This window comes from Balaenoptera ricei, chromosome 5 (genome assembly GCF_028023285.1).
Source record: "Balaenoptera ricei isolate mBalRic1 chromosome 5, mBalRic1.hap2, whole genome shotgun sequence".
NCBI lineage: Eukaryota > Metazoa > Chordata > Mammalia > Artiodactyla > Balaenopteridae > Balaenoptera > Balaenoptera ricei.
Window position 1 is genome coordinate 137,235,909 of NC_082643.1, and position 21,806 is coordinate 137,257,714.

Here is a 21,806-nt window from a genome sequence, read left to right on the forward strand (position 1 = left end):
ACTTTGGGTGTGTAGAACGGTCTCTCTGATCGTTACAGTCCCACGACACCCAGGAGCACAGGCTCCCCTGGCCACCAGAGCCAGGTATTCATGTGGCATCGCTTGGGTGGCAGCCACAGAAACCAGGGCATCAGACACTGTACAAGTTCTCCTCTGGGAGGTACAGTTGCTCTGGAGCATGACAGTTAGAGAAGGCAAAGACAGTGCCCACGCTACAAGGTCCCTGGAAAGGACTGTATTAGCTCTTACCTGTATGTTCAGTTAGAACATGTCCCTCAGGCTACAGCTGTGAAGCTAAGAAAGACTGAGCTCCTGGGTCCATTGCCTCTTACTGTGCCCTGTGGGTAGTAGCCAATTTTTTTTAAGTCTTTTAAGTTTTTACTTTATTACAGGCTTTTCTATTTTTAATCATCACATATGTTTTCAACATTTCATGTTTCTGCTCCATTGTATTCCATTATGATTCTCATCTGTCCACCATAACTTCAAGTCATGTCTAGTATATTCTATTTTTAAAAAATTTTTATTTTATATTGGAGCATAGTTGATTAGCAATGTTGTGTTAGTTTCAGGTGTACAGCACAGTGATTCACTTATACATGTATATATTCTTTTTCAAATTCTTTTCCCATTTAGGTTATTACAGAATATTGAGCAGAATTCCCTGTGCTATACAGTAGGTCCTTGTTGGTTATCTATTTTAAATATAGCAGTGTGTACATGTCAATTCCAAATTCCTAATCTATCCCTCCCTCTCACCCTTTCCCCCAGTAACCATAAGTTCCTTCTCTAAGTCTGTGAGTCTGTTTCTGTTTTGTAAATAATTTCATTTGTATCATTTTTTTAATTTTAATTTTTAATTTAATTTAATTTTTAATTTTTTAATTTTATCATATGTAAGTCTGTCTGACTTACTTCACTCAGTATGATAATCTCCAGGTCCATCCATGTTGCTGCAAATAGCATTATTGCATTCTTTTTAATGGCTGAATAGTATTCCATTGTATATTTGTACCACATCGTTATCCATTCTCTGTTGATGGACATTTAGGTTGCTTCCATGTCCTGGCTATTCTAAATAGTGCTGCAATGAACATTGGGATGCATGTATCCATTCAAACCATGTTTTTCTCCGGATATATGCTCAGGAGTGGGATTGCTGGATCATATGGTAGCTTTATTTTTAGCTGTTTAAGAAACATCCATATTGTTCTCCATAGTGGCTGTACCAATTTACATTCCCACCAACAGTGTAGGAGGGTTCCCTTTTCTCCACACCCTCTCCAGCATTTATTATTTGTTGATTTTTTGATGATGAACATTCTGACTGTTGTGAGGTGATATCTCATTGTAGTTATGATTGTATTTCTCTAATAATTAGTGATGTTGAGCATCTTTTCATGTGCCTGTTGGCCATCTGTATGTCTTCTTTGGAGAAATGTCTATTTAGATCTTCTGCCCATTTTTTGGTTGGGTTGTTTGTTTTTTTGATATTAACCCACATGAGCTGTTTATGAATTTTGGAGATTAATCCCTTGTAGGTTGCATTGTCTGCAAATATCTTCTCCCATTCTGTGGGTTGTTTTTTCATTTTGTCTATGGTTTCCTTTGCTGTGCAGAAGCTTTTGAGTTTAATTAGGTCCCATTTGTTTATTTTTGTTTTTATTTCCATTATCCTGGGAGATGGCTTGAAAAAGATCTTGCGATTTATGTCACGGAGTGTTCTGCCTGTGTTTTCCTCTAAGACTTTTATAGTAGCTGGTCTTACATTTAGGTCTTTAATCCATTTTGAGTTTATTTTTGTGTATGGTGTTAGGGAGTGTTCTAATTTCATCCTTTTACATGTAGCTTTCCAGTTTTCCCAGCACCACTTATTGAAGAGGCTGTCTTTTCTCCATTGAATATCCTTGCCTCCTTTTTCATGGATTAGGTGACCATAGATGCATGGGTTTATCTCTGGACTTTCTATCCTGTTCCATTGATCTATATTTCTGTTTTTGTGCCAGTACTATACTGTTTGGTTACTCTGACTTTGTAATCTGAAGTCAGGGAGCCTGACTCCTCCAGCTCCATTTTTTTTTTTTTTTCCTCAAAATTGTTTTGGTTATTTGGGGTCTTTTGTGTCTCCATACAATTTTAAGATTTTTTTGTTCTAGTTCTGTGAAAAATGCCATTGGTAATTTGATAGGGATTGCATTGAATCTGTAGGTTGCCTTGGGTAGTATAGTCATTTTGACAGTATTGATTCTTGCAATCCAAGTACATGGTATATCTCTTCATCTATTTGTATCATCTTCGATTTCTTTGATCAGCACCTCATAGTTTTCAGAGTAGTTTTCAGGTCTTTTGTCTCCTTATGTAGGTTTATTCCTAGGTATTTTATTCTTTTTGATGCAATGGTAAATGGAATTCTTTCTTTCATCTCTCTTTCTGATCTTTTGCTGTTAGTGTATAGAAGTGCAACAGATTTCTGTGTATTAATTCTGTATCCTGCAACTTTATCAAATTCATTGATGAGCTCTAGTAGTTTTCTGGTAGCATCTTTAGGATTTTTCATGTGTAGTAGCATGCCATCTACAAACAGTGACAGTTTTACTTCTTCTTTTCCAATTTGGATTTATTTTATTTCTTTTTCTTCTCTGATTGTCATGGCTGGGACTTCCAAAACCATGTTGGATAAAAGAGGTGACAGTGGACACCCTTGCCTTGTTCCTGATCTTAGAGGAAATGCTTTCAGCTTTTCACCATTGAGAATGATGACAGCTGTAGGTTTGTCATATATGGGCTTTATTATGTTGAGGTGTGTTCCCTCTTTGCCCACTTTCTGGAGAGTTTTTATCATAAATGGGTGTTGAATTTTGTCAAAAGCTTTTTCTGCATCTATTGAGATGATCATATGGTTTTTATTCTTCAGTTGTTGATGTGGTGTATCACACTGATTGATTTGCAGATATTGAAAATTCCTTGCATCCCTGGGATTAAATACCACTTGATCATGGTGTATGATCCTTTTAATGTACTGTTGGATTCGATTGCTAGTATTTTGTTGAGGATTTTTGCATCTTTGCTCATCAGTGATATTGGTCTGTAATTTTCTTTTTTTGTGTGGTGTCTTTGTCTGGTTTTGGTATCAGGGTGATGGTGGCCTCATAGAATGAGTTTGGGGGTTTTCCTTCCTCTGCAGTTTTCTAGAAGAGTTTGAGAAAGATAGGTGTTAACTCTTCTCTAAGTGTTTGATAGAATTTGCTTGTGAAGCCATTTGGTTCTGGGCTTTTGTTTTCTGGGATTTTTTAATTCACAGTTTCAATTTCAGTACTTGTGATTGGTCTGTCCATATTTTTCTATTTCTTCCTGGTTCAGTCTTGGGAGATTGTACCATTCTAAGAATTTGTCCATTTCTTCCAGGTTGTCCATTTTACTGGCATACAATTGCTTGTAGTAGTCTCTTATGATCCTTTGTATTTCTGTGGTGTCCATTGTAATTTCTCCTTTTTCATTTCTAATTTTACTGATTTGAGCCCTCTCCCTTTTGTTCTTGATGAGTGTGGCTAAAGGTTTATCAATTTTGTTTATCCTTTCAAAAAACACGCTTTTAATTTCATTAATCTTTGCTATTGTTTTCTTCATTTCTATTTCGTTTATTTCTGCTCTGATCTTTTCAATTTCTTTCTTTCTGCTAACTTTGGGTTTTGTTTGTGCTTCTTTCTCTAGTTGTTTTAGGGGGTTAGTAGCCATCTGAGATTTTTTTCTATTGGTTACAGCCCAGTGGGAACCAAAAACATAAGCACCATTGGCCACCAGAGCCAGGTGATATACAGATGTCCTCTAGCCACAGGCAATAATCAGGGTGCCAGACAAAGGTATAACTTTTTTTTCTGGATGATACCAGTGTGCTGGAGTGAGGCAGAGGCAGAGTGCAAGGATTGCATCCACCAGCCTCCTTTCCCTGAGAGCACCACCATAGCGCTCTTAGTCGTGTGCCAAAGTAGAAGGCTGCCCCTCAGACCAAAGTCCCTGGGCAAGCAAATAGGCTTCTTTCACAGAAAGTTTGAGGGTATGTTTCTCTGCTGTCTGTGCAGTGCTCTGGGCTGGTAGTCTGCCAAGGACTGTCTCTCTGATTGTTCCAGTACCATGGGACCCAGGATCACGAGCTTCCCTGGCCTCCAGAGCCAGATATCAAAGCATATCCTCTTAGTGGCAGCCATAAAAACTGGGGCACCTGATATAAAAACCAGAGAACCAGATGCATGTGAAAGCGCCCATCTGGGAGATACTTGTACTATGGAGTGTGGCAGAGAGGGTGCCTGAACATGGTGCCCACAAGCTGAAGCAGGGCAGAGGGAGAGTGTGAAGGTTGTGTCTGCTCGGGGGAATAAAAAATAGATGGAACAAGGCAGAGGGAAAGCATATAAATGGCACCCACTGGGGGTGGGTGGTTAGGTGGTGCCCACTGGCTGGAGTGAGACAGAAGGAGAGTGCAAAGATGGTGCCTGCCAGCCATCAAGTCCCCAGATGTGTACTAAATTAGATTCCTGCTCCTCAGGCTGAAACTTTAGGATTAGCAAATGAGCCTCTTTCACCTGAAGTCTGGGCATCTCTTGATCGACTGCCTCTGCACTGATCCCTGAGTTGGGTGAGTTCGTGCATGAGCCCCTTATTAGCCATTTCTCACTTCACTATGGTCTTGTTGCTCTCATGGATATGAGTCTCATTGGTTTCAAAGCTAGATGTTTTGGAATCTCATCTCTTAGATGCAGGTCTTAAAAGATGGGGCACCCAGTGTGTAGTTCAAACCCTTTACTCCTCAGGGGAACCTTCAGGTTTTGAGTTCCCTCTTGATTGTGGGTCATAGCACTGGGGGTGGGATTCATGGTGAGATTGTGTTCCAGCCTCTCCTACCCACTTCAATGTGGGCTTTTTCTCATTTGCCTGATGTGTAGGAGTTGCTCAGCCAGTTTTTAAGATTTTTCAGAGGAAGTTGTTCCATGTGTAGTCACAGATTTGGTGTGTCCAAGGCAGGAGGTGAGTTCAGAATTCTGCTATGTTGCCTCTTAAACCAGAACCCAGCACTTTGATTATTAAAATACAGACAGTTATGAATGGGGGGACTAGGAACAGAGATAGCTCCTAGTTGTCTGCACACCTAAGTTCTACATGCCATCCAAAAATAGCAGTAAAGTCATTGGAATCGCCACTTTTCATCATAAATTAAAGTATTCTTCATAATCATCTCTTGGTACAGTAGGTCTAACCATACAAATATCTATAGCCAACCAATTCTTATCTTCAATAAATTCTCCTTTCAAAACATCTCAAAAACCTAGTTAGACAGTGAGGTTCAATGCCCTTCCACAATACAAGTCATGGTATTATCCTTTAACGATTTAGCTTTTTTATTTAGGACATTTTTTTTAAAGATCGAATGAGTATTTCAATTACAGAAATATGTTCTGCTCTTCCAAAATAAAATTAATTTACATAATAGAAAACTCTCTTTCCATGGTTTGAAAATACTTTAAAAGTGAAGTCCTGTTAAATATATGGAGTTCCAAGGATACCTGGAACATTAAAATTTTGGGAGAAATAGGTTAATAAATTAAATGTTACCTGTTTTTTCTGGATAATATAAACATTTTATATAAATGTAAAAATGTCAGTTTTTAAAAAAATCCATGATTGCAATTGGAACAGATAAATACTTGCATATTTTGACAAGGAACTGTCAACGTTAAGCCCTATTTATTGGTGGAATCTTATTAATTAACTTGCCTTATTTCAAAAATGAAAATTATCTTGCCTTTTACTTTATGGTTTTATTTGTTTTAATATTTAAATAAGCTAATTATAAAAATTTTATAATCAGTCTATGCTTGTTATCTTGAAATTTAATACTGTTGAGTAACAATTTAGTCAAATTAAAATCCTCCACATTCAGTATAAACTGAAGAAATATAACTGTGAAAAATCAGAGGCTCTGAATGTCTAAGCAAGAAATAATTATGTTGTATACAAAGAAAATACATAATATAATTACTAACTTTATAAAAAATCTTTAAAAGTGAGAGAAACTTCTCCCTATGATAAAAAAAAAAAATAGGAAAATGGAATAGTGAGACAGGAGTTGGAGGAGAGGGGCAGAAAGAAAAGAAGAAGTGCAAAAACTGTAACTACTTCTAGATTTCCCTTGACCAAAGTTGATCTTACCTTCTCTCCTGGTAAAAATAGGTCCCTCATTTTAGAAAGTGGAATTTGAGAGAGAATAATCCATAAGGATCAACAGCATCCTCTTTCATAATCCCCAGAAATTAGGGGGAATAGGAATCTTCTATATATTTATGAAGATTTAGTTGTGAAGGCTTCAGGAAATGTTAAATATTAGGAAATATGAGTTATATATGTTGTATATGTTAAATATTAGGAATAAGGGTTATGAAAAGAAAAGTCATAGAAGGAATTTTGAAGTGTGGGACAATAGAAAGGTGGGAAAATCTGAATAGGATGTCATGGTAGGGTTGTAGTCAATTAGAGAACAGTAAAGTGAAAGTTACTGAAGGTCTTGGAGACAGACCTAGAATATATAAGTGAGAGTGAAATAACTCTCATAACTATTTTGTCTAGAGCCACCTACTTTGGCCACTGTGCCACTTTTGAAATATTATCATAGGTTTTCATTTCTATTTATAAATACCTATATTTTAATTCTGAAATGCTTCCAACATACAGCAAGCTATGCCACACCTTTCGGGGCCAACTAGATTACAAAGGTTACCAGAAGGAGAACTTCAGGCAGGTTCAAGGTTGTTGTTATTATCGAACTAGCAGAAGCCATGCAAAGGATTTATGAGGGAAGAATCAACATGATTGGAGGCAGGTGCCCAGTTTCTTCCTAGAGCCTCACAGAGGTGCGCACAAAGTTTGGTCAGGACTGCCTATGTGGTGGAAAGAATCTGATAGACCTGAAGAGTCCAGAGTCAGGGGCTTGCTGTATTTTACTCCAATCCACTAATCTTACTTCATCAAAGTTCCTCACCACTCAACCACTATTTGTCATTCATAAATAAGTATAATAAATATAGACAAAGTGGACAGCCAGGTGCACTGGTCCAAATTCTACCCCCTGCAAAGATTTCTCTTCCCACGACCCTTTAAAGAAGGTTTTAATGCTACAGACTTCCATTTTCGTTTGGTGATAGCATATCACATAGCGCCATCTAGAGGACAGGTACATTTTTTTTTTCCTTAGTCACCCAGTCACAGGAACTTTCCATGAGACCATTGATAAGGGTTGAAAAAGACAAGGCAATAAAACAGGGATGAATGCATGCATTGGGAGTGCAAGCTACCTGCTCATGCAACCTAATCATGTTTTCAGGACCTTCTTCAGGACCTCCTCTTCTTTTGGGCACTGGGGACTCCGCAGGGGACTATGGAGTTTACCTTCTGCGAGATGCAGACTGAAAAAAAATTAAAAGGACATATTCTGTGTACAGTAGTGAGTGCTAAGGAGAAAATTTTTAAATAAATAAATATAAATAAAGCAGGTAGAGGAAATGATGTGAGTTGTTTAGGGTTGTAACTTCATATAGATGGTGAGGGAAGGTGATAGTTGTATAAAGAGAATGAAAAAGGAGGTGAAGGAAAATGCTATGGGGACATCCCTGGGAAGAAGAATGTTCCAAGCAGAGAGAGAACCTGTGCAAATATGCTGAGGTAGGAGCATGCCTAGATTATTAGAGGAGGCCCGTGTGCCTGGAACACAGTAAAAAAGGAGAAGAGTGGAAAATTATGAGAATACCGCTGAGGGCAGCATGATTATTTACCACCTTATACACTTTTATTTCTCTGGGTGAACTAGGAAGCCATTAGATAGCTTTGAGCAAAGATGTGACATCATCTGACCTGCGTTGAAGTAGGATCATACAGGCTTCAGTATTCAGAATAGACTGAAAGGGATCAAGTTAGGAGACTATTGCAGTTATCCAGGAGAATGATAATGGCAGCTTGGACCAGAGTGGTTAATGGTGTAGGTGGGAAGCAGGGTTAGATTCTTAGGCCAACAGAAGTTTTTGATGAGTTAGATGTGGTTTGTAAGAGAAAGAGAAGAAATATGGCTTAAAGAACTGAAAGGAACTAAGATGAGGAACACTTTTTAGAGCCAGACTGGGGGGATGGGAAATCATATCAATTCTGAACATATTAATTTGGGGTACTACTAAGTCAGTTGTGTATATGATATAGGTATACATAGGATAGACATTGGGAATCAACAGCCTGGAGATGTTTAAAACTATGAGACTCTGTGAGATCATCTAGTGAGTGAGCAATCCAGGGAGGAAACAGGTCTGCAGACTGAGCCCTGGGTGTTCCACCGTTGAGGTCAGAGACATGAGCAGGAACCAGTATAAGTCAGTGAGATGCAGTAGCCAGTGAAGAAGCCAGAAATCCAGGAGTGTGTACGTCTCACAAGAGTGTCAGGGAAGACTGAGTCGAGTCACATGTTAGATTTTTAAATTTCATTCTCCACATCTCCAATCCCTTTCATATTATCCATCTAGTTATGACTCTATGCGAATTCTAGATAATTTCCTCAGGGTCAGCACAGCAGAGTGGTTGATAGCACAGGTCCCAGAGCCAGTTTGCTTGTCACTAACAAATTCCAGCCAGCAAGACTATACAAATGAACATACTTATAATAATAAAATTAGTAACAAACAACAATAAAAAATCATAGTATAGCAATGACCTTTTTAGCATTTGTAGGCTTGGTAAGCACTCTATAGGCATTAGTTATTATGTAGCTAGCTTCCAGGTCACTAATTTCCTACTCACCTGTTTCTAATCAATTGTTTAACTTCATAAATGTTTAAATGACAATTTTTAATTTTTGAAACTTATATTTAGTTCTTTTCAAATACTCCTATTATTTAAATTTGCTTTTTAGATTTCTAACTTCATTTTTATATATTTTTAAATCATTTTAAACATACATTTTCATAGTGTCTACCAGTTTGCTTTATTACCTAAATTTCTGAGGTTCTATTCAACTGGCTCGTCCTGGCTGTGACTCTCTTACATGGGATAGTTTTGTTTCAGTGTGTTATAACTTCGGACTGTGAGCTTGCCTTCTGGGATGTATTTATAGGGATCCTGTAGGGCCAAAGAGATTTTGCACTTGCTTTTCCCTAGTACCCCAAGCCTACCACTGTCTTCTGGGCCAACACTTATGTCACAGTGTAGGTTTCTTACTGTAGGGTTTCCAGAACCATTTGGTTAGTATATACCAGGGGTCCCCAACCCCCGGGCCATGGACCGGTCCCAGTCTGTGACCTGTTAGGAACCGGGCCGCACAGCAGGAGGTGAGCAGCGGGCAAGCGCGCAAAGCTTTATCTGCCGCTCCCCATCGCTCGCATTACCACCTGAACCCGCCCCCCCCCCCCGCTGCCCCCCTCCCTGCTGCCCACCCCCCCACCGTCTGTGGAAAAATTATCTTCCAGGAAACCAGTCCCCGGTGCTAAAAAGGTTGGGAACCGCTGCTATACACTGAACCAAAAGCCCAGTAGATAAAGATCCATTGTTTTGGATCATTAATCCAGGTAGACACTATCTTCCTCATCATCTGCATGTGCAATTAGGCAAACTTTCTCTGTGTACCCTCTTCACGTGAATGGAGGCTCTGAGGGTCTCAGCTTTACATGGGAGTCTCAGTACTAAATCCCTGCTTAGGTTACAAAGAGCAATAACTAAGACCTCCCTGCAGACCACTGCCAGCTCATTTTCTTATAATCCAGGTTGAAGTTCTATTTTGTTTATTTTGCTTGGGGATTTCCCTTTCTTCCCTGTGAGAATGCCTCTTAAATTTTATCCCACATTTGTAGCAGGGTTAGTTTTTGTCGGTCGGGGTCAGAGATTGAAGCCACGTTATCTATTTCACCATATTACCAAAGCCAGAATTACTCTACCTAGGTTTTCGAGCCTGGGATTTTATGTTAAGATTATGTATGAAGATTGGTCAGAGCTTTACTGAAGGCATACACAAAAACATGTTACTCAAATCTACATAGTTGGAAAGCAACTTGTAGTTTGTATATACTTTCAGGTCAAGGTGAAAATCTCCACAAATGCCAAAGACATGATGGTATTATTATTTGACTATTGAATCCTTATTTTTCTACCCTCGTAAGCAGGCATTTCTTTACCCTTGCACATGGCTTTCCATTATGCTTATAGGACATAAGCTAGATGAAACAAAAATGAATATATTCTCAGTAAAACAGCTAAATTAGTCCTGCTATTTTGTAAAGTAAAACTACCAGAAGCAGTTTTAGTTTCTATATCATAATCCTGATTCTGTCCTGGTATTCTTATTTTAAAGGAGTTTGTGACATTATGACTCTGCAAAAGTTACAAGTTTCACAGGTTATACAGTTATAAAGATTAAGCTGCAAGGAAGAAGGAGCTGAGATAAATCTGACTAATTGAATTTTACTTTATCAATCATCTTTAGAATGCTATGCTTGCTTATATTGAGTTTTCAATTCAAATATCAAAGATAATTTGGTACTGAAAAGCAGTTGTCTTTGACGTGGCATTAAGAACATCCATGTAATTCACTATGCTATTCGCCTGTTTAGGAAGGCAAAAATGTGCTAGCAGAACAACAACAAAAACTGTTACAGCCCTGTCGGTTTCGTTTTAACATGGTTAATGTTTAAGTGCAACAGAAACAGGAAACAGGACAAGAATATGATTTTGTTTGCTATAAATGGAGTCTTTGTTTTTGAGCATCCATATTGCATTTGATAAGACAATATGTATTTAGTTCTACTGAGTAACTACAATTCCAATTTTATGAATGTGTTCATTGTAATTCAAATTATCAGGTAGGCAAATACATTTGAAAAAATAACATTTTGAAATATTGACATTTATTGATCATATAACCATGTTACAAAATTATTCCATAAATAAAGTGTGAAGGAACTTATTTAAAGATATGAATGTTGAAAATTTTACACAGCACCACATTACTTTGAGAAGAGAAATATAAAGAAATATAACCTGTGACAATCCAAGGATACTTGAATCCTGTTTATATAGTTTTATATGTACTAAATTTGATTTTTCAGCTCTAATTAGGAAAAATATTGTTTTCATGACTCACTTTTCTGCCAAATATGTTATTACTTTAAGATTAGTCTAAACAGTCCTACATAATTCCCAAGTCATTTATACTTATTATTCTTGTGCTACTTACAATAGACCTATTAGTTCAGTGAATTTAACTGTCAGGATTGTTATAAGTCAATGCCTTATGTCAAGTGACTATCCAAGTGGCAAACCAGGGATAGCTGGGAATTAGACGAACCTAGTTTCTAGGCTGCAGATCATCACCCCATGTCATATGGTTTTATAAAGGGAACTATAAAATAGTGTATATAACATCCTTTCATGTCATATGTTTTGCATGTATATATTTTTGTAGTACTTACTTTCAGTGTTTTGCCCAGTACTTTTATATGCATATTCATATCTTTTGATAAATCAGAGGAAACTCTGACTTAAAACGAATTTTAAAAATTAAAGCAAAATTAATGCTCAAAAATAGTTAAATAATACATTTTCAAGGATTAGGGCTTATGTGTATGTATGGGGTGTCTATTTATAATACATACAGATATTAACTACATTCATTTTCCTGCTTATTTTTTGTCCTCACTATTCTATATAACTCATACATTTCTTTTTGCTTAAAAAAACAAATTTAAAAATGAGATGGGAACTGTATTTGATTAAATGCTGGGATTTCTTGGTAAGGAAATAATTGTTTAGATTTGCAGCTCAGTAGAACTTCTCTATTTATCCATTACTTTTTCAAACAATTCTTTAAAGCTAAACAGGATTGTTTTTTTTTCCTTCGCATTGCTTTTCAATATTGTCAGAAATGTTTCCATAATGAAGAGAAAATTACTTCAGTAAAATTTTCATCTTCATTACATCTCATGTACCGTTCAAGTTAATGAATAACTATTTAGCTATTACTTTCAAAGACTTCAGCTCAACGGTAATTCTGCTTTCCTCATTATTGCTGGTATATAACTGCATCATTGTAGCCAATATTTTTTGCTTCACAATGATGCATCTTGAAAAAAATACAGTTTTCCTTTCAGAGAAGCTGTACCATTGCTGCAATAAATTCCAACCCAAGAAAGCAGTCATTCACAGGCTTAGTATTTCATCCACGTTGTAAATGTCACATGCCATAGCATCTGAGGTCAGGCATTCTGTGAACACTGAAATTATAGTTATATAACACTTCAACATACCAAACTCAACAAAATAAAGTAAGCCATTCTTTTCTTATACAATAGAAAATTTGAATGAAGAATTGAACTTTAATTTTAATGATGAAAAATAGCAAAAACAGTTTCCGCCGTGCTATTTGTGAAGGCGACAGGTCTTCAGAAGTATGGGATGTATTTGCTGAATCTGACAGAGTTGGTTTGAGGCGTCCGGTTCCAGGCCAGAGATCCCTGTGTGACCTTTCAGGCCCGACTATAGGCAATTACACAGGCTCTGCCTTACAGGTCTCGTGGGGAAAGCTGCTCCCTCCTCACCAGACTTGGTGTGCAAGCCCGCACGTTAGAGTTTTCTGGAGAGAGTCAAGTTCAGGACTCGAGGTCCCACAGGCCAGCCATGCTCAGACACATACCTGCTTCCTAGCCTTGGTGCCTGCATTCAGAAGCCTCTTTACTGGGGCAACTGGCCGAGGCACTTTTCAGGTGTCTCTGCCAGGACCTTCTTAGTGGGGAACCTTGACTAAGACACTTTTCTCCAGTGGCTCAGTACTTCTCCACTCTTAGCCCTTCCCTTCTCCCAAGCCCCTCAGTTCCATAAAGAGATAGGGGCTGTCTGTTTGGGGATCCTTGGCAGTTAGACGATGTCTCCTGTATGCACGGTGTGTCACTGAACCCTTGCCTTGCTGTTCTATGTGCAGACAGGGAATGCTGGGGAACTGGCATCTACTTTTGCCTCTTGTTATGCTGTTACAGTGAGTCAATAGGCGTGCTTGTTACCTCCGGTTTGACTCGGTATCCTAATTGACCGCTTTGACATCTGAGAGCTCCACGTAGCTCATAACTCTTCTCTGTTCATTGGGTGGTTTTCCTTAAACAACTTTCTTTTTCTGGAACTAATGACCAAGTAACACAGACATTTTTATACACTGAATTTTCTAATGGAGAAAATGTCCTTCTCCTAAGAATACAGATAAAACTACTGGCTATCTAGACTCATATTTATAGACGAAGCAAAGAAGGATGACATGTCAGTCTATTTGAATATAATAGCCTATAAAATAAACAGTCATGGAAACCATATTCATTGATATCTCATTGATGCGGCAGTATTTCCTGTGTTCAAAATTGTTGGGTTTTGGTTTCCATGACTGAATTTTAAAATATGTGGCTTTCTGTAATAACAATGTCATATTCACACCCTAACAATTAATATAATGTAAATGTTGAATCTTTCCTCCTGACACTTTAGGCATCAAATTAATCTCTTGAGAAAGAAGTTGTTATTCAAGCTACACTAGTAAAGAGACCAATATTATGTGCGGGAAAACAAAGTTTCATTGTCTAACAGATGTCTAATTAGGGAGTTGAGCACTTGAATCAAGTGAGGCATGGAAATGGATTATACAGCATTTGCATGTGGAGCACATTATTTATCAGTCAGAGTAATAAATGCTGCTTTAAAGGCAAACTCACCGAAGCTTAGTTGAACTTTGAGCTGTTAATTTTTCTTCTTTTTTGATAATTCAAATGACAGAACATAACTTTACCATTATAGCTTGTGTTAAGTTAAACAGTTGATGAGTTATCCCAGTGAAAAAACACATTGACCATAAAACTTGAATCTTGTAAAGCTTTATTTTCAGAAACACACCATAGATATAGTTAAATTTAACAAAGAATCTGTGAAATACTGATGAAATAAAGCAAGTATTCAGACACTGCTAAATTCCATAGATGAGCTGCATTAGGAAGATAGCTTTGGTAGAAATGAAATGTTCTGTAAAAATAAAACAGCTGCTTTGTATAATGCATATGTCTAGCGAATAATGGATTGCTGTATTCTTTTTCAAATAATTTTTTCAAAAAAGGAAAAGTTTTAGCTTCTTTAGACTTTTACCATTTGCATAGCTGGGCTGAATATTTTAATACTACTTCTGACTTTTGAACAGATAGAATCTTACGCTACAATTACTTAATCGTAAGTATTATATATAAAATGTGCCTCTGTGATCTAGCACAAAATGCTCTGGGAGCAGAAACAAATGCTCTGCCATTTAGGAGATGGTAAGTGGAATTTAATCTGACTTTAGCAGGAGGTTAAGGGCTCCTCATACTTACAACAGAAGTAGTGGCATAAAGAAACTTTTGTAGTTTTAGACACAGCCACTACTATATATTATCAAAACTGTCCATTTTCTTAATCAGAATTTTACCCTGGCAAACTAAAATAAATAGATAAATACAGACATTTGGAAAACTCAGATTCCTTCACTTACAGTCTACATATCCATCAACTTATGCTCTAGTTATCTTTTCATTTTCCCCTTTCCTTCTTTTCACATTTGTCTTTTCCTCAATTTCTTTCTTTCTAACTCAGACTACTAACCTATTGTTGGGTTGTATTTATATGTGACTTCACAAAAATAATCCTTCTGCAAATGCCTGTAGGGCTAGCTAAGGAGAAGTGTATTGCCTATGACTGTATAACTATATTCTAGGAATATGCTTAAGTCTTGATAAGGCAGCTCAAAATACAGTGTTTGTTTTGACATCTCAATTCCAGGAAACCATGTGCACCATTGAACTTATCTGTATCAAGGAATGCTAAATAGTACATAATTAAATGCTAATGCTCTATATTTGGAATAGAGTCCATTGTTTAGGAAGTGCTTTATAATATTGTGGTTCTTAAGAGTCTGATCAGTTTAAAATGATGTCCATCTTCCGCATCCCTACCCTGCTACCTCTGGCAAGTGCCATCCAGGCTGGTGAAAGCCAGCCTGCTCTGCTCTTTACTCTTGTTCCCACTCTACCTCCTTAAAGCAGAAGCGTCTGATGCCTGGACTGGCCCTACCGTCTCTCTTCTCCTGCTACATTGGTAAAGTGAAATAGGAGGGATATGGGGCAGAAGTGGCAACTATCTCAATTCAACTGCCCATTGAAGGACGCTTCTATTCACTGTCACTGTCTTTAGCTAATACTGTCTGGGCATCGATGACCTCCATGTGGCAAGTATAAAATGCTGGCCCTATCTTGGAGAGTTCCTGTTACTCCTTTGAAAGATCCTAGGGTAGTTCCTAGACATAGGAGTGCCACTCTTAAGGCAGTCATGGTAGTGCTTGACTGTGGTTGGACTAGTTCAGCTTCTTTATAAAGACCTGTCTGGTCCCAAATTTTGAGGCTCATTTTAGAACTGAGGCACATAAGTCCTCTTTGTCCTCAGGAGTCAGTGCCAATTGAGGAAACCCTGAAAATCCTACTAAATGTCTTGTTTGACAACTATAGTTCTTTAAAAGCACCCTGACATGATGAAACCCACGGACTGCTGTGACTTTGTTGAGGACGTTACAAGATGTCTGTGTGGTGGTAAATGCAGGTGCACCAAGCACCACCGGGGAGCTTCAATGACCCAGTTAATTTTCAAGTAATGCTTTAAAGGAACTATAGAGGATTGAAAGGATGAATGAGTTAAAGAATTATATCACTTAAAAAGTGTGTGTGTGTGTGTGTGTGTGTGTGTGTGTGTGTGCATGCATGCACGTGTGTGGAGAGAGACCTAGAGTTAGGGAGCCAAAACAATGACAAAGAGAGAGAACAATTAAAGTAACAGTGTTTCACTATAGACTTACCAGTTAGCTTCAGAATTGGTGTTTGGGGAACATAACAGAGTCTATTTCAAAGCCAAGTGGTACGGAGTTCTCACTGAATTATAGTGTAATCGAAGATGTGGCAATTTCTGAGATACTACTAAATGCTTCAAAGAGACTAAAATAGGTAGGAATCGATTTTGAGATAGATAGATTTTTTAATATACCTAGGGTAGGAAATAGAAGATTAACTGTCATCATAATAGATCTTTTATCTTAGTGGAAGACCTTGTGGAGAAATAAATGAAATGTTTTAAGTTTTGATCAAATAAAGTATGCACGTGATTTTAAAAAAATGGAACATACTTACTTGACATAAAAGCAACTGTCCCTTCTCTATTTTTTTCATATTCTGTCCTGTTCCTTGCAGGAAGAAAATACTTTGTATTCTCTTGGATCTTTCTTCTGAAACCTAATTTTATCTAAAGTGTATTCTCTTATAGATATTTTAAAATCAATTTTAACCATTATCTATAGAATTTTTACTCTGAAAAAAAAGAGAATATAGCTCAACTACAAATTTCCTTATCCTCCTTTCCCTTCTCCATTCTTCCTTTTCCTTTTGTATTTATCTATGATAAATTTTTCCGTTGCAGTTACCATGAGGTTCTGATACAGCAGTCTATATGTATACGTGATTGTTTTAAGTTGGATCTCTTAATTTCAAATGCATTCCAAGTGTCCTGCATTTGTACTCTTCTCCAATCTTGATTACTGGTTTTGATATCACATTTGTGTGTGGATGATTTCCTACCTTTATTGTATGTTTGCCTTTACCAGTGAGTTTTCCCATTTTGTAATTTTCTTGTTTCTAGTTGTGGCCTTTTCTTTTCTGCCTAAAGAAGTTCCTTTAGCATTTTTTGGAATGCTGGTTTGGTGGCGCTGAATTCTTTTAGCTTTTATTTGTCTGTAAAGCTTATGATTTCTCCGTCAGGTCTGAATGAGAGCCTTGCTGGGTAGAGTATTCTTGGTTGTAGGTTTTTCCCTTTTATCACTTTAAATATATAATGTGACTCCTTTCTGGCCTGTAGAGTTTCTGCTGAAAAATCAGCTGATAACTTTATGGGGATTCCCTTGTATGTTATTTGTTGCTTTTCCCTTGTTGCTTTTAATATTTTTTGTCTTTAATTTTTGTCAATTTGATTACTGTGTCTCAGCATCTTCCTCCTTGGGTTAATTCTAATTCTATTCTATTCTATTCTATTCTATCTGTACTTCCTGGGCTTGGGTGACTGTTTCCTTTCCCATTATAGGGAAGTTTTCAGCCATTATCTCTTCAAGTATTTTTTCACACCCTTTCTCTCCCTCTTCTCTTCTGGGACCCCTATAACGCAAATGTTGGTGCATTTGACGTTGTCCCAGAGGTCTCTTAAACTGTCCTCATTTCTTTTCATTCTTTTTTCTTTATTCTGTTCTGTGGCAGTGATTTCCACCACTCTGTCTTCCAGCTCCCTGATTCGTTCTTCTGCCTTATTTATTCTCCTGTTGATTCCTTCTAGTGTGTTTTTCTCTTCAGTTATTGTACTCTTCAACTGTCTTTGGTTGTTCTCTATATTTTCTACCTCTTTGCCAAGAACTTCTTGTAACTTGTCGATTTGTGCATCCATTCTTTTCCCGAGTTCTTGGATCATCTTTACGATCATTACTCAGAACTCTTTCTCGGGGAGACTGCCTATCTCCACTTCACTTAGCTGTTGTTCTTCTGGGGTTTTATCTTGTTCCTTCGTCTGGAACATATTCCTTTGCCATCTCATTTTGTTTAAATTTCTATTTGTATTTTTATGTATGTAGTAGCTTAGTTACATTCCTCGACCTTGGAGAAGTGGCCTTCTGTAGGGGATGTCCTGTGTGTCCCAGCAGTGCACCCCCTCTTGTCACCCAAGGGCCAGGGATCGGCTGGTCCCAGGGTAGGTTCTGACTTGTGTGTGTGGACTCAGTTCTGCAGGCTGCAGGATTGTAGTTTCCTTCCTTCTGGTGTCTGGTGGGTGAGGCTGGTTTAGAGGCTTGTGCAGGCTTCCTGGTGGGAAGGACTGGTACCTGCTCACTGGTAGGTGGAGCTGGGTCTTGGCCCTCTGGTGGGCAGGGCCATGTCAAGGGTATGTCTAGGGGCAGCTCTGGGGTCAGGAAGTCTTTAGGTGGCCTGTTTGCTGATGGGTGGGGCTGTGTTCCCACCCTGTTGTTTGTTTGGCCTGAGGCGTCCCAGCACTGGAACTTACAGGCTGTTGGGTGAGGCCAGGTCTCTGTGCCAAGGACCCAAGATATCTGCCTCCAGCCGGTGGTCATGTAGGTCCCTGCTATGTCTGCCACCAGCTTTTATGTCACAGCCACGCCCCGACCCCCCCAGGAGACCCTCCAAGACCAGCAGGTAGGTCTGGCCCAGGCTCCTATGGAGTCACTGCTTTTGCCCTGGGTCCTGGTTGCACAAGACCTTGTGTGCACCCTCCTAGAATGGAGTCTTTGTTTGCCCCAGTCCTGTGGAGCTCCTGCAATCAAGCCCCACTGGCCTTCAAAGCCAAGTGCTCTGGGGGCTCCTCCTCCTGATGCTGGACCCCTAGGCTGAAGGGCCCAGTGTGGGGCTCAGAGCTCTCACTCCTGTGGGAGAACTTCTGTGATATAATTATTCTCCAGTGTGTGGGTCACCCAGCCCGGGTGGTATGGGATTTAATTATATCATGAGTGCGCCCCTCCTACCATCTCCTGGTTTCTTCTTTATGTCTTTGGATGTAGAATATCTTTTTTTTGGTAGATTCCAGCCCTTCTTATCAATGGCTGCTCAGCAGTTAGTTGTGGTTTTGGTGTGCTCCTGAGAGGAGGTGAGCTCAGTGTCCTTTTCCTCTGCCATCTTGTCCTGAGTCCTCCATTCTTTCAGTTATGTCAGTATTTGTAATTCCACTCTTTAAAACCTTCAAGTAAATTTACTTGGTACCTATATGTAATGTACTTGCACATCTGTTTCTTATTCAATAAATTATGCAGAGTATCATGGAAGACACTATTGGATGTCTATATAGCAGCTATTTCCCCCTTTCTTGCTTGGTTTATAGGATAATATTTTCTACTGATCTCCCTTCTACCCTTGCATTCTGTTTAGGTTTATCCCACGTAAGGACGCTGCTTACAGCTATGGCTGACCTTGTGGGGTAAACCACTAATGCACTAAGGATGGCCAAGAAGAAAGGTAGAGCCTGGTCCTTGATAATTTGAATGAGTCTCAAAAAAAAAAAAAAAAAAAAAAAAAAGAAGCTCTGGGGATGCTTAGTTCCAAACATTTTGTTAAAGAAAATAATAAATGACCATATGGGTTATGTCAGGTTTATTTGACTAGTCTCTTACGTTCAGCTGAAAATACTCCTAATGCATGATCACTTGATGCCCTCATTCTCTTCCGCCCTCTTTGCCTTCCACTTTCCAATTTTATTTATCTGCTCTTTTATTTTACCCTCTCAGAGTGGAATAACAAAGATATAAATATGAGAAATATTTGATTGAGAGGTGATTTCCATAAAGGTTAGAGAATATCCAAAATTAGCCAGAGATTTAACACATGTAAATTAAGAAAGAGAAAACCAATAAGAAATTAAGCCAGAGAAAAGATTAGGAGATAGTATAAGAAAAGCTAAATAAATACAGTACCCCATTTGGATCAACAGTAAAATAGCATTTATGTAGTCATTTAAAAAATAAGAATTCATATGAATTCATTTAAAAATGTGAAAGGGAAGGGAAATATGGATGAAAGCTAAGGAATTAGGACAATGTAGGAACAAAGAAACAATGGAACAGATTAAGGAGTCAGAAATAGACCCAATAGTGAATGAGGTTTTAATGTATGATAGAGATGATTTTCCAAATCTGTGGGGAAAAGTTAAATCATTTAGTAAATTTGCTGGGAAAACTGATTATTAATAGTTAAAAAATCAAAGTGGATTATTCAGTACACACATGCATGTATACAAATAATCACAGTAAAATTCAACCTAAATATTTAGAGCAAAGTATGAAAATTGTAGAAAATCTTTCTGAAGGTGGGGCAGAGAAGGACTCTATTGGCAAGAATCAAGATAGCATAAACCATTAAGGAAACATTTAATACATTTGACTACTTTATAATTAAAATTAAAATCTTCTGGACACCTGTATCAGCGTAAACAAGTTAAAAGCAAATCCATCCACAGGGAAAAGATATTTGTTACACATATAAATAAGCATAGAAATACACAGAAAAGACTTGACAAATCAAATTAAAAACAACAGAGATAACTCTGCAAAATATCCAAAGAGGAAAAAACAAAAACAAAACAAAACAAAAAATTTTAAGTGTATTTGAGAAGAGTGGCTAATCTTACAGTAGTCAGAAAGAATACTTCTCCATTACTTTCTTTCCTTGAAGCACTGGACCTTTCCCCCATGTGCCCTGCCATCCTCTGTTACAGGCAAATCTCCAAAGTAAATTACTCCCCTGTGTTTTCATCCTCCCCTAGATTGGCTTCACAGTAATTCTCCATCTTTTGGATTAAGCCCTCAGTCCTACCCATGTAACTGACCTCTTTTGTGTATTATACCATTAGGTCGCCTGGATTCACATAGCTCAGGTATGTCCGTCAGGTCTAATTTTGAGAGCTAGGTGCCTTTCTAGAATTGATTCCTTAGCCTCCAGTGAGCAAAATGTGTCCTGCTACCCGGTTCTTTTTCTCCCTACTCAAACAGCAACATCTTTGAGAACTGCATCTTCAACCTCAACTGCCCAGGTGTATTCTTATCTGATTCATCGCTTTGGCATATCTTTAAGATTACTGGACACATTCTGCAAAATAGGAGCTCTTTAATATGTATTCACTTGTTGCTTCTTATATATAGGGAAATATATTCTATAACATACACTTGTGTTTGCTGATATGGGACTACAAAATTCCACAATAAGACAAGTTTCATAATGTTTAAGAATATAATAAGTATGAGCTTTTGTTAACTTTGCTATGTAAAGCCAGGGTTTTTTCCCAATAATATCACCTTCCCTGTAACTCTCCCATTATTCTAACTGAGAAAATATAGGGGAAATATTAAGACCAAAACAATAATTTAATATTTTTTTTCAAAAATTCTGTCTTCCCATTTAGAAGACATAATCATATATTCCAAAAAATAGTTGTAAAGTAGATATTGAGTCTCATTCTTAGGTAGCATAATGCCAATGACTGTAAAACTGAGACAGATGGCTCTTCATTATTCTATGTAAAGACAGTCTCTTGGATATAAAGTCGACAGCAGATGCTTCAGGAGGTTTTTTTTTATGAGACACAAAACAGGGGAGATGTTCATAAAAGGCTCATTATCTTATTAAAGGGCAATTAAGCCATACCAAGCATTTATTAAATAAAATATCTTAAAGAGTTAATTATATATCTTGAAAAAAGTGAGTTTTTGAATGTTTTAAGTCACCTTCACATGGCTTATTTATTAGATTAAAATAGTCTATACACTTTTAAGGTTAAGTAAGAACAAAAACCGACACTGAATTTCATTTTGCATTCCTTGAGATTCTAATGATTAGTGTGCTCTGTTGTGATGCCAGTTTGCTACAATATTTAAAGTTGTGCGCAAAAGGCTATATAAATTATGTGCAAATTATAGACAACACTGTTGAAAACTTAGTATTGCCTAAGCTTGTTAAATCCTGTAGCTAAAGTTGACTGCTGAGTGGATTTTTTAAGGCTTATGTCACATCTACTGGTCATTAATTTTTCCTATTTGAAAAGTGAGCCATTTAAGTGCAAGCTACAAAACACCTATATTTCTGCCAAAATACAGCATGATAATTCCATGAAAGCAAGTGATAGCTAACATCTGGGCTAAACTCAACCAC

General features: G+C 37.8%; 1 pseudogene; it reads right to left on the bottom strand.

The window, feature by feature from the left end:
• LOC132366296 (NADH-ubiquinone oxidoreductase chain 5-like) overlaps positions 1–17,574 on the bottom strand; it is a 65,351-nt pseudogene extending 47,777 nt beyond the window's left edge.
• Positions 17,575–21,806: the final 4,232 nt, after the last annotated feature.